We start from the raw sequence: 13,039 nt of genomic DNA on the forward strand, positions 1-13,039 counted from the left end.
TAAAGTATGAAATAACATTTCACTTTTCTAAAATGATACATTTATAACTAAGCTGAGATACAAATAACTTCCTCCCCAAATGTTCTGATTTTCTTTCACATATTTTTGGTGACCCTGCTTTGCTGGTATCTTAAGCACCCATTTAGTCTGACTAATAATCAATGCTGGCCTCAATACCCCAAGTAGGATCTGAGAAGTTTACTTTCCAAGTTTGGCAAGGGTGGATGAAGACCAGCAGCAAACAGCAACTGAGCTCTTTATGTCCCCATTTCTGCCTTTCTCTTTTCCCCCGTACCTTATTCTCACTCTTATACCAGAGTATCCAAGGTTTTGAACCCCTAAAACTTATACCTCCACAGTCATTAGATGGAGGAGAGAAGCCTAAGCAATGTTTTCAGGTAGCGTGAAGTTTTATCTGTTTTCTTCCCACAGGAATTGCATAGGTATTCAGTGAAAAATTATACAATAATTATTCCAGAATGCAGTCCTTGGACTCGTACCTTATAAAAGAAACTATAATTGTAAAGAACTATGTTAGAAAGATTTTGTACTGGACTTGCTCTGTTTGCCCAGCCAGATCCATTTTCTAACCTTTACTGCTTTGTGCCTTGGAAGGGGGATTGTGAAGGATTGCAAAAACTTGGTTCAACCAACAGGTCACTGGTTCGATTCCTGGTCAGGGCACATGCCTATGTTTCCGACTCCATCTCCAATAGGGGGCATGCAGAAGGCAGCCATTCTATGGTTCTCTCTCATCATTGATGTTTCCATCTCTCCCTCTCCCTTCCTCTCTTTGAAATAAATAAAAACATAATTTAAATTAAAAAATGATTGGTTTCCTTTGTCCTCTGGGTGTTTCCAGTTGGGTTTAGCCATGGGAGGTATTAGTAAGACATCCTTTTCTGTTTCCCTTACCACTGCCCATACTTCTAAGAAAGTTTAATGAAAAGATAATTTACAATCACCCCTTCAAGTCTCCCATGTATTTCCCGGCAAGACCCTGACCCATATAGGTTTCAAGGAGATCCATGTATCTTAATTATGGAAAATAACGTGAAAGTGAGAGGTATCCTGTTTATTACCCAGGCCCTTTGCTTTTCTCTCTTTTTTTTTTTTTTTTTTTTTTTTTTTTTTTTGCTGCCTGGCTCTTGGCTTCTTCGTATCATGGCCACAAGGGGGCAAACAAGGATAGGAACAGAGACACTCAAAACACACCACAGAATTTTTATAAATGTTGGGTTATACCAACAGAGGTTCACTCTGGGTTTTACAGTTGATATTTTATTTTTTCTCGTTTTTTTGATTTTGCGATTTTTTAAATATATTTTATTGATTTTTCACAGAGAGGAAGAGGGAGGGATAGAGAGCTAGAATCATCGATGAGAGAGAATCATCGATCAGCTGCCTCTTGCACACCCCCCACCGGGGATGTGCCCGCAATCAAGGTACATGCCCTTGACCGGAATCGAACCTGGGACCTTTCAGTCCGCAGGCCGACGCTCTATCCACTGAGCCAAACCGGTCCCGGTGATTTTGAGATTTTTAAAAATAAATACAAATTATACAGATAAAGCTATTTTAAAAAATAAAGGGAGAAGCTAACTCTGTGTGTGTGTGTGTGTGTGTGTGTGTGTGTGTGTGTGTTTGTGTATCCTATGTAATAAAAGCATAATATGCAAATCTACATGCCCAAACAGCAGGATGACCATCCGGACAACCATTTGGGACCATGCTATGACATCCAATGGCACCAGGCCAGCCAAGACAGGTGAGATGTGTGATTGGTCAGGGGACCGGCCATCGCCCCATGTTCAACAGAGGGAGGCCCAGTTCACCGACCAGTGAAAGGAAGCCCTACTCTTACCCCAATCGCTCATCAGCCTGTCCTGCGCCCTCTCACAATCCAGGACTCCTCAGGGGATGTTGGAGAGCCAGTTTCAGCCCAAACCTGCAGGCCAGGCTGAGGGACCCCTGGTGCATGAATTCATACACCAGGCCTCAGTAGTGAATAAGAAACCAATGTGTTAGAATGAAGGAGTCATGTGACACTAAGTACCCTGTGTGCTTTGGGCTCCTCTGGCCTGATGGACCCAGCTTCTCCAGGACCTATAGTGAGAGCACAGGAATGTTCAATGCACCACAGGAACTGAGGCTCAAGGATTGGCTCTAAGACCAGTCACAGGATCTGAGAAGTGCAATAGTAGTTGAACTCCAGCTTCACACAAAGCATCCCTAACCCTCTTTGCACTCTCCCTGGGTCAATTGCCTCACATGCCAGCCTTTATAAAACATTAACACTCTTTACGTCTGTGCGTAAGTCTAAAAGCAGCGTCTTCTTTATGCCTTGATTTGAGTCTTACTGTCCTTTTATAAAAACTGTGGTAAAAGACACATAAAACTTCCCTTCTAACCATTTTTCGATGTATGGTTAAGTATATGGACATTGTTGTGCAACTGCTCACCTGCCTGCCTGCCTAATTGCCCTTACCACTTCTGCCTGACAGCCTGATTGACACCTAACTGCTCCCCTGCCAACATAATTGCTGCTAACTGCCCTCCCTTGCTGGCCTGGTTGCCCCTAACTGCCCTCCCCTGCAGGCCTGGTACCCCCCACCTGCCCTTCTCTGCCAGCCCAGTCACTCCTAACTGATCTCCCTTGCAGACTTGATCGCCCACAACTGTCCTCCCTTGCTGGCCATCTTGTGGCGGCCATCTTTGACCACATGGGGGTGGCCATCTTGTGTGTTGGAGTGATGGTCAATTTGCATGTTGCCTCTTTATTACATTTGTTAGAAGATTCCTCTGCTTCTTATGGGATCTGAACTCATTTTTTTAGGGGAGAGTTGTTGATAAAAGATTTTTTTTTCCTCAATCACATCCTTTATGAAGAAGAAGTCCTATTATTTAGAATGCAGGGTACTCCCTAGGTATAGATGCTTCTAAAATGGACATTGTTTCTCAATTTCCCCGTGTATGTATGTATGTGTGTGTGTGTGTGTGTGTGTGTGTATATATATATATATATATATATATATATATATATATATATATATATAATTTGAGGATTTTTTGGTAAAAACATACATTCTGATTAAGTGTTCTGTTTTTGTTTTGGTTAATCCTCACCAGAGGATATTTTTACATTGATATTTTTTAGAGAGTAGAAGAGAGGAGGGGAAGAGAGAGAGAAAGAAACATTGATGTGAGAAAGACATATTGATTGGTTGCCTCCTGTGTGCACAAGAATTGAACCTGCAACCTAGATACATGTCCTTGATGGGGAATCACACCTGAAAGCCCCCGGTGCACAGGCCAACATATCTAACCATCGAGGAACAGCAGCCAGGGCAGATCCTTAAGGGTATTCATTTCTAACAAATTCATGTATGCTGCTTTGGACTACACTGAACTATACTTTGAGCAGGGCTCTGTGGGGGAGAGCTATGATCATCAAAGTGTGGCTCTCTGCTTATGGGTAGACTATGAGGGTCCCCCAGTCCAGATACTAAAATACAAGTTCTCTCTTTAGTTCTTATGATCACACACATAGAATTTCATATGACACTAAATGCTATATTTTGTGAATTACTAAGAACCATTCCATTTTTGTATTTATGAGCTACATTAATAGAGTATTAGAGCTTACCACAGAGCCATACATGATTATAGGAGGCCCTAGGCACTTTTACCTTTGTAGACCTCTTCCTACACACACACACACACACACACACACACACACACACACTTCTATTTTATGACTACATGAGTATAAAGACATATATAACTCAGGCAGATTCATTATTATATACTCATTATTTTATTTATTTTATTTTTATTTTAAAGGAAATTAAGACACACTCCTAAAAGTATTCTGGGCCCTAGGCACTGTGCTTACTGAGCGTAATACATAAGTTGGCCCTGGTTTACTGAAGACCAGAATTCTAAGAGGAGGACTGGCAGCCACACAATACTTGGCAGGCTGCTGCGCTCCCACAGTTAATGAGCAGAGGGCAGATAGTTAGAATTCCTACAATTTTCAGACAGGATGCTGTCTGAAACACTGCACCAGCAGTGCTCTGAGTTGGTCATAATTTTCAGTTGCTGCTATTCCTATTCTTAATTATGAGTCACTGTTAATGCACTTTACCTGTTAATTTATATGGGAGTTAATCTAGAAAATTTAGTGATACAAATCAACATAAATTTCCAAAACCAGACCTTAAGACACATATTACTCTAGTTAAAATGTCATTCAATCCCTTAATACTAAAGCAGATAGAGAATTTCCCACAGTGTTTTTCAGTTGTCAGAACATGTCTCCACTTGGTGGAGATGCCATAAAGGAGAATTCAAGTAACATGTGGCTGTATGTGATGGTTTTAATCTTGGGATTTGGCATCTTAACAGTTGTTGTTTTAAACTTCTTGCGATCTTATTAATAGTGATTTCAGGAAATACAATCATCATTTCTCACATGCCAGATGAAAAAGACTCAGTGCATATAAACCTGAGTGCTAGCTATTATCATTACTAAGCAATCTCTCAAACAAAACAAAAAAAGGAGACAATAAATTCTATTACGTAAGGTCATACCACCGATGTTGCAAATTGAGAATTATTCTATACATTTAGCTAGGATAATGGCTTGGAATTTATGCATTGTAGTTTAGTCACTCACAAATTTCCTGTGAGGTCCTAAGTAAATCTACTGAGTATTATCATTTCTAAAAATAACCCTCCTACTGTTCACATACCTCAGTGATGCTCAAACTTCCATGTGTGTCAGAATCACCTGGGAAGCTTATTAAACATCAGAATCCTGCCCCCCACCCTCAGGGAATGTGACTCAGTGGGTCTGGGATGGGGCCTTGGGCCTTCCCATGTTTGCAAGCTTCCCAGGTGACTAGTGCTCCACATTGGAGAGCTACTGAGCCATCGCAGGAGTAAGCATTTTTATTTATATTTTTTAACTTTTTAAAATATATTTTATTGATTCTTCACAGAAAGGAAGAGAGAGGGATAGAGAACCAGATACATCAATGAGAGAGAATCATCCATCAGCTGCCTCCTGCACACCCCCCACCAGGGATGTGCCTGCAACCAAGGTACATGCCCTTGACCGGAATCGAACCTGGGACCCTCCAGTCCCCAGACCGACGCTCTATCCACTGAGCCAAACCAGTTTTAGCAGGCGTAAGCATTTTTATTTTTATTTTATTTATTTATTTATTTATTTATTTATTTATTTATTTTTAGGAGTAAGCATTTTTAAATAAGTAGAAAACTTAGAAAACAAAGTATAATATAAATGTTTTTCTCTTTTAAGTATTAAAATTTTTAATATATTTTTACTGATTTCAGAGAGAGGTGGAGAGGAATAGGGAAACATCAATGATGAGAGAATGATTGATCAGCTGCCTCCTGCACACCCCCCTACTGGGCATGTGCCCCTGACGGGAATTGAACCCAGGATCCTTCAGTCTGCAGGCTGACGCTCTATCCACTGAGCCAAACCAGCTAGAGCAAATACTTTATTTTTAAGCAGAAAGATTCCTGTGTAGTCAACATTCCAGAAATCAAAATTATTATGTCCATATATCAGGATACTAACAATTTTTTTCTCCAGCTCAACTCAATGTTTAGAACAGTGCAGGGGTGACGAATATATACACAGGCTTTGAAGTCAAACCAGAGTTTAAATCTTGGCTGTGTCCATTACTAACAGTGAGGCTTTGGCCAAGTGGCTTCGTCTTGCTGAGCCTCAATTTCTCACAGAGAGAAAACAGGAATTAGAGTGCTTACCTCACATGGTTGTTATGAAGATTAAATGAGATGATAGAATGGGCATGTAGCACAGCTACAGGCATGTGAGAAGCACTCAATTAATGGAAGTATTATTAGGGTGACTAACCACTAGATTATTTCAATGTGACCTTGTTATGATTAATACAGAATTAGAAATATCGATAGGATCAATTTATTTTTAAAAATATATTTTATTGATTTTTTTTTTCAGAGAGGGAGAGGGAAAGAGTTAGAAACATCAATGAGAAAGAAACATCAATCAGCTGCCTCCTGAACACTCCCTACTAGGGATGTGCCCTCATCCAAGGTACATTCCCTTGACTGGAATCAAACCTGGGACCCTTGAGTCCACAGGCCAATGCTCTATCCACTGAGCCAAACTGGTCAGAGCAGAAATAGGATCAATTTAATAAGTTTTCTGTGACCATATATTAGTACCAGGAGATGGCAAAATATACATGTGTTTTAATTATACACACAACAAAGAAATGTTTTATCTATTTTATTTTATTTTAAAATATATTTTATTGATTTTACACAGAGAGGAATTGAGAGGGACAGAGAGTTAGAAACATCGATCAGCTGCCTCTTGCACACCCCCCACTGGGAATGTGCCCACAACCAAGGTACATGCCCTTGACCGGAATCAAACCCGGGACCTTTCAGTCCGCAGGCTGACGCTCTATCCACTGAGCCAAACCGGTCCCGGCTGTTTTATCTACTTTAAAGTAAGTAATTTTATCTAGTCTCTTCCATTCCTCATAAACTCCCCTATAATTACACAAAGAGATCATTTTACAGAAAGACATTAATGGCCTGAAATGGACATGTGTCATATCCAAGATTTGGGAAACTAATGTTTCCTGACCAAACATCTATCCCTGACCAAATATCTCCCTCAAAACTTGCATGTTTTCCTAAGGAAAAAAAAAAAAAATGGTCTTACAGTGATGAGAAGCCTATGACCTGATACCAGATAGAAAAGCAATACCAGTAATCGGCAATCAGCATTAATCATTGTTCTTTTAGCCAGATGCTCTAATGCATGGGGTTAAGCTAAATATGAACACTGTTCAGATAAAGAATCTTCAGCAATTGTATTTCCAATAGAGCAGTTCAATGGCCCTATCCCAGACTTACCCAATTCTGGTTCTCAAAAGTCCCTAATCTTTTTCTATGAGAACAACTTTTCATTTCCCAAACACTTTGTGATTTTGCATCGGTGGGAGGTGGAGGGTGATGTGAGGCAGAAAAGGGCAGAAGCTGACAGCGAAGTCAGTCCCTGGCAGAGCTGGGGGACAATACAGTTACCGAGCCCCCTATTCACACCCTCCCTGGGAATGCCTCAGAGGAAAGAAACTGGTGTGGTGGGGGCATCACCCTCCACAGAAGACCTGCCAGCAGAGATCCTGGTGAGCTGCTAGAGGTCCCCTGGGTTTTATCAGAATTATCAGCACATCTATCAAACAATGGAGCTGTAAAGGTACTGTGTGGGTGTCTCATTGGCACAGCTATTGTCTATTTGTTATCTTCATCCTGCAACAAAATATGCCGTCTTACAATGAATGACCCATGTGTAAGGCAGCGAGTCCCCATGGCCGTGACAGAGGGTTTGCAGATGTGCTCATCCGCAGCACGGCGGGTCCTCTTACAGCAGCTCCATTACTGCGACTCTTCCCCCCACAGAGAAGCAGGTGCCAGTTGGTGGCTACAGCCAAGAAGAATGAGAGACCGATAAGTACAGGCACCTGGGTCTTATCTGAATATTCTGGTTGGCTAAAAGTACTCAGTAGCCCTTTGTTCCTTTGTTTTCTCATTCTTCAAAAACAAATTTTATTGAATATTTTTCATTTAGGATGCATGGTGCTGGGAGCTGGGGATACAGTGGTGAGTTAAACAGACTGATCCTACCTAAGAAGCTACTAACAAATAGGTAAACTACAGTATAGCCAGGTATACCTATGTGCCATCATTGGCAGGGGTACAGAGCATTCTCAGAGCACAAAGGTGGCACACATGATGTAAACAAAAAATTGGAAGCGAAGAATAAGTTAAGACTCATAGATTCAAGAAAGTTATTTTAGAAGGTGGGGAGGGGAGAAGCCGAGAGGGAGAGGGAGGGAGAAGTGATCTTGGCAGAAGGAACAGCAAGTTTGAAAGCTTGGAATTGAAATTGCAGGGCGTGTCAGACAAACTGGCTGAAGAGTACACTGGCACCTGGTGGTGTGGCATGTGTGTGTGGTGTGTGTGCGTGGCGTGTGGTGTGTATTGTATGTGTAGTATGTGGTTTTAGTGTGGTATGTGCTGTGTGCTGTGTGTGTGCATGGTGTGTGGTGTGTAGTGTGTGGTATATATGGTGTGTGTGTGGTGAGTGATGTATGTGTGGTATACGGTGTGTGGTGTGTGTGTGGTGTGCATGTGTGGTATGAGTGTGCGATATCAAGATGAGATGAGCAAAGCCAAGAACATGAAAGGTCTAGTAAGCCAAGGTACTTTATCCTGAGGCAATACACCACCACTGAAATAGTCTAAACCAGGAAGTGACTTGACTTTCTTATAAAGTGGAAAAACCCCTCTAGCTATTTGTTGCATGAGATAAGGGAGAAAACTTAATAATTCTGTTAAACTCCTGCCTCAGACAACTTGCCTAATAGAATTATAAAACTTTATCATCCAAAATAGTAGCCTATAGTATTTTTTATATTTATTAAAACCACACATATTAAGGTTCAAGGAAGGTCCAGTTAGGTAACTAGCAGCAGTGAGTTGAAGTGATTAAATCAGACAGATTCTGAGCAAATTAAAGAGGGTTGGACTTTTGTTTCTATAATACTAGAGCAGTGGTTCTCAACCTTTCTAATGCCGTGACCCTTTAATACAGTTCCTCATGTTGTGGTGACCCCCCCACCCACCATAAAATTATTTTCAGTGTTGCTACTTCATAACTGTGATTTTGCTACTGTTATGAATCACAATGTAAGTGGTCTTAGGCGACCCCACAGTTATGAAGTAGCAATGAAAATAATTTGTTGGGGGTCACCACAGCATGAGGAACTGTATTAAAGGGTCGCAGCATTACAAAGGTTGAAAACCACTGACCTAGAGGCTCTATGCACAAAATTCATGCAAGAGTCGGCCTTTGCAGCCCCGGCTGCCTTGGCTGCCCTCACAGCCCTGGCTTCGTCCGGAAGGTCATCTGGGAGGTCATCCAGACGGTCATTCCGCTGGTCAGCTGTTCAGTCAATTTGCATATTATGCTTTTATTATTATAGATTATTGGTGTGGGTGCTTTAAACCCTTTTCTTTCTAAAGCCTATGTTATCCCAATCAACTGTAAAATAAGAAGAACACAGCAATTTAGTCTACATCAGTAATAAAACTATTCCAATTAGAAGACAAAGAAATTCTGTCCACAGCAATCTTATAAAGTGTCTGTCTGGAAAGCAATTGCTCTTTGACCTATACTAACAATTTTCAACTAGTACGCTGCAAGAATGTCTTTTTAAAATATTTTTTGGTTGATCCCTTCCCATCTTCCTCCCTCCTGCCCTCTGAGATCTGTCAGTCTGCTCCCACAAGGATTATCCATGCCTCCCACAAGGATTTTTAAAATGGGCAGTGCCTGGCTGTTTAGTCAGGGACACTGACCTCTTTCCCTTCGATTGTCAAATAATGACAACAGCCAACACAACAATAGCCATCTGGTGTGACTGAATCAAAATTATACCTTTTTTTTTTTGTCAGATTGGCAAAAAATATATATTTTTTGGTAAGCCACAGAATTTTAGTATGATTAGTTTATGTGAGTTATGAGATGAAAAGGGATGACCTGTACTATCTGAAGTTGCTATTTGAGTTCGAAGAACTTCTTTCCCAGATTCCTTCCATCTAAAACAATCAAACAGTATTCAACTGCATCCACCAAAAAGGAAAACAAACAAAACAACAGCACACACAATCACACTCCTCCCTCCACATGCTTTCTGCCATTTCCGTCACTTCCTTTTTCCAGGTGTGTACCTGCTTACTAGTGCAGAGCCCATAAAGGCCAGCACACAGCAGGTACCGATTACAGGGTCTTTTTCAATGAAGGTATCTTTTTTGTTGTTTTAAAATATATTTTATTGATTTTTTTTTTTTTTTTTTTTTTTTTTTACAGAGAGGAAGGGAGAGGGCTAGAGAGTTAGAAACATCGATGAAAGAGAAACATCAATTTGCTGCCTCCTGCACACTGCCTACTTGGTATGTGTCCGCAACCAAGGTGCATGCCCTTGACTGGCACTGAACTTGGGACCCTTGAGTCCGCAGGCTGATGCCCTATCCACCGAGCCAAACCGGTTAGGACTGAAAGTATGGTTTTAAATCTCTGTATTTACATGCATAACAATCTGTTAGCCAAAACTGCTACTGCCCTTTATTTTTCTGAAAGAGCATGTCACATGGTGAGAGTCACCTGAAAACAAGGCTGGCAGAGACCTGCCTGATTTTAGCATGAGGATGTTCGAATCTTAATTTTCCTTCTGCCATCTTATTAACACCTCCTTCATGCTAACAGCTTGTTTCTTCTGTTAAGATCTTAGTTGAAAACAAAGAAAAATAACAAAGAACAAAACACCTATAGGCATTTTTTAGAGAGGCATCTGAAATCAGTGTGGGTTTTTTTTCCTTTGGATTTTGCTTTAACACTCCAATCGGGAAATCTTGATCTGTAGCATTTCCCATTTGTGTGGTGTAAATACTCCCACCATGACCAATTACAGCTACCAGGTCAGGCCACTGATGGTGGAGCTGGGCTGTGTACGGTTGGCTTTCCCGGTTTCCAAGCTGGTTCCAGCATGCCAATGCCTATGACCTGAGTTGAGCCATACCAGGCAATTCTAGCCAGTCAAGTCACTCCAGCTTAGGATCCAGTCATGGGGAGTAGCTAGGAACTGTTCTGGCTATGTGCCCTGCCCACATTCCTCAGTCCTGAAATTGTGAGCATAATAAAACAGCTGTTATTTTACTTCACTAGTTTTAGTTTGTGTGTGTGTGTGTGTGTGTGTGTGTGTGTGTGTGTATGTGTGTGTGTGTGTGTTTACTACACTACCGGTAAGTTTTTTTTAACAGCTTTATTGAGCTATTCACCCACTTAAAGTGTAAAATTCAATGGCTTTTAGTATATTCGTAGAGTTATATGACCATCACCATAATCAAATTTAGGTTATCCTTCTTATTCCCCTTAACTGCCACTTCCTAATCTTCCCACCTCACCCCCAGGCAACCAATAATATATTTTCTGTCTCCATTGACTTTCTTGTTCTGGACACTTCATATAAATGGGATCATACAATGAAGTCATTTGTAACTGGCTTCACTCATTTAGCATGTTTTCAAGGTTCATCCATGTTGCAGCATATATCAATACTTCATTCCTCTGTATTATCAAATGATGTCTCATTGTATGTATATACTGCATTTATAAGACCATTGTTTTTTTTGTTTGTTTGTTTTTTAATATATTTTATTGTTTTTGTACAGAGAGGAAGGCAGAGAGCTAGAGAGCTAGAAACATGATGAGAGAGAGTCATCGATCAGCTGCCTCTTGCACACCCCCCACTGGGGATATGCCTGCAACCAAGGTACATGCCCTTGACTGGAATCGAACTTGGGTCCTTTCAGTCCCCAAGCCGAAGCTCTATCCATTGAGCCAAACCGGTTTCGGCTACAATACCATTGTTTATCCATTTATCAGTTGGTGGACATTTGGATTGTTGATACTTTGTCTTAGGCCATTCACGCCAGTATAAAAAAAATCCCATAGGATAGGCAGGTGGTTAAAACAACAAATATTTGTATCTCACAGTTTCAGATCTTGGCAGATTTGATACCTGGTGCCAGGCTGCTTTCTGGGTCAGAGATGGCTGTCTTCTTAGTATATCCTCACATATCAGAAGGGGCAAGAGAGTTCTCTAGGGATCTCTTTTATTAAGTCATTAATTACATCCATGATGCCTCCACCCTTATGACCTCCCAAAGGCCCCCTAATAAGACTCCTAATACCATCACTTTTGGGGGTCATGATTTCAATGTATAAATTGGAAGGGGAAACAAACATTGTCCATAAGGCACTTTGGGGCTATTGTTGTAGCCAGACAATCAATGGATTTGAGCTGTCGCCTGTCACTACTTGAGCCAATTAAGCAGAGACAGGGTTGAATCACGTATGAGCATTTATTCCAATACTGCCGGCAGCATAGGAGAGCAGCAGGTCATCCACAAAATCTGCTCTCCTTCTTTTCATAAGTCAACTGCTTATATTGGGTAGAAGAACAAAGATTACATGGGGAAGTAGGTATGTTAAATGGGCAGTTAACAGGTAATATGGGCTAGGGATCTTCAAAGGGCTAGTGATATGCAAAGGGCTGGGGGTCTTCAAAAGGCTGGCGATTCTGGTTTCTGCAACAGTTTTAATCTTCCCATGATAATAGGCAGCTCTCAATGGGGAGGATGGGCTGCCTTTCCAGGTGAGCTCCCAGCCATGTGAGAATGTGTTTTCTTCCCCTAACTGGTTTGGCTCAGTGAATAGAGCATTGGCCTGCGGACTGAAGGGTCCCAGCTTCGATTCCGGTCAAGGACATGTACCTTGGTTGCGGGCACATCCCCAGTAGAGGGTGTGCAGGAGGTAGCTGATGGATGTTTCTAACTCTCTACCCTCTCCCTTCCTCTCTGTAAAAAATCAAAAAAAAAAAAAAAAAAATATATATATATATATAGATATATATATATATATATATATATATATATTTTTTTTTTTTTTTTTTAAAGAAAGAATGTGTCTTCTTTAATCAGAATAAAACATTCATGGTTGACAGAGCTTGATTTAAATTTCTCACAATTCTAGCTGGTCCCCAATATTGTATTTCTGCCCCTAAAATTATGAATTATTCTTCTATAGGCCTTCGTGTACAAGTTTTTAAAGGACATATGTTTTCATTTCTCTTGGGTAGCTAGGAGCAGAATTCAAGATCACATGGTAACTCCATTTCACTGCTGCGAAACTATCAGACTGTTCCAAAGTGGTTGCACCACTTTATATTCCCACCAGTATTATCTGAGTGTTCCAATTTCTTCACATCCTTGCCAACACTTATAGTTATCTGTCTTTTTTCATCATGGTGAGTTAGAAGTGATGTTTCATTGTGAATTAGATTTGCATTTCCCTGACAACTAATGATGTTCAACAACTTTTTAT

This window comes from Pipistrellus kuhlii, unplaced genomic scaffold (assembly GCF_014108245.1).
Source record: "Pipistrellus kuhlii isolate mPipKuh1 unplaced genomic scaffold, mPipKuh1.p scaffold_m20_p_1, whole genome shotgun sequence".
Lineage (NCBI taxonomy): Eukaryota > Metazoa > Chordata > Mammalia > Chiroptera > Vespertilionidae > Pipistrellus > Pipistrellus kuhlii.